A 1790-nucleotide genomic window follows, 5' to 3' on the forward strand; every position below is an offset into this window, starting at 1 on the left:
TTTCTAATGAGGATTCCCTCTTGATAGTACGGGTTCCCTACGACCAAAGAGAATAAAAATGTAGTGGACACGTCTTCGATCTTTTTCTACGAGAGGCAATAGCAATCCGATGTAAGCCTAAGCATCGAGAACCTGAAATATATAGCACACAATTAGACCAACAAAGGGTTGTCATCATCATCCAAAACATAAAGTATGGAAATGCCCTTTCAGAAGAGATCCATAAAAAGTTAGGTATGGTATTATTTTTTCAAGAGAACTAAATATACATGAATATATAAGTTCTTAAAGTGAAGATTTACATAAAAATAAGATAAGGGGATATTTTTTTAAGATTGCTTTAAGAAAATAAGAGACATTTAAAATGAATATTCTAGAAAAAGTATTGAATATCAAAAATCTAAAATAAAGTAAAAATTAGAACGTAGTCACAAACTTGCCAATTGTCACAAGAGAACGTTTGAAAGTATAAGAAACAACAAGGCGACTTTGATTCTTAGTTTTTTATGCAATTTTTTTTACCTATGTAGGTCCTCATCATATACGATGTTGTATTTTCAATCCATCTTTCGAGCATCAGAAATACCGAGAAGCCCATAGTTAATCTAGAGGCTTCGCCAATTTAGGCATGTGTGCATAGTTCATGATATTCGAAATGAGTCTTCTAAATTTTCAATTGGTATGTCACGAACTGAAATTGATCTTTTAGAAATTGAAACCAGTCTTTTGAAAATTGAGATGAGCATTGTTCATGGGCTAAGAGTGAAGAGAAGTCAGGTTACTCTAGCTTACATGACTTCCCTTTGAATGTTAGAGGATCAACTCCTTACCTCATGCATGTTTATGAAACTGGCTTACCTCAGGCGAACCTACTCATGACCCAACATGCCACCATTGTTTAGGTCAAGAATTGACATTTGTCACATCATAATGCGACAATTGGGGGATGCAAAACCCGCCACTCAGCTTATTCATTCTTTTCAAAATGACATTGGCCCATCGATGGATAGCCTATATATGCTTGAAATGCGATGTGGTGTTTCCCGCATGCCACCATTCATGTCATTAATTTCATATTTTGCTCAAGATATCACGAAAGAGCTCAACATGCATGATTTCACCACTTATTATACATCAAACTCAACATGCAAGATCTCACCATACACCAAGGGTGTGTTTGGTTCGGAAACAAAGTGTAATGGAATGTTATGGTTCCATTCCACTAGAATGGGTCAGTTCCATCCTTGTGTTTGGTAGACACAATTCGAAGGAATGGAATGGTTACGTTTCGTTGTTTGGTGTGAGAGATGGAATGGAATTGATTTATTCATCTCACCTTGAATTCTGTTGAATTTCAGTCAAACAAAAATCACCGAATAAAGTAATCATCCATCCATCCATGCAACAAAGGCCTGTGAGCATCAACGATTCACGAACTGAAGAATTGAGCACGCTTCATCAAAAACAAATCGCGGAGAACCAGAGACGATAATATCAGACTCATGCTACAAGATCAACAGCATCCACCCAACACAACACAAGATCCCAACGTGCTACAAGATCGATAATAGGCACCTACAAGAATTGAGCGGCTGCTCCGTCAAGCGAGGCGGCACGACGCTTCCCGGACTGCCACCAAGGGCTGCGGCAGCGTGGCCTCCCCGGCCTCCGCCGGCTCAACACGGCCGGCGCAACGAACGAGGACGCGGCGCCCGCGTCTTCTGCGTTCCGGCAGCCGGCGGTCTCCTCCACCGGCGAGGAAACTCCGGCAGGGTATGAGGTCAGAGGGA

Source organism: Triticum dicoccoides, chromosome 2A (genome assembly GCF_002162155.2).
Source record: "Triticum dicoccoides isolate Atlit2015 ecotype Zavitan chromosome 2A, WEW_v2.0, whole genome shotgun sequence".
In the NCBI taxonomy this organism is placed as follows: Eukaryota; Viridiplantae; Streptophyta; class Magnoliopsida; order Poales; family Poaceae; genus Triticum; species Triticum dicoccoides.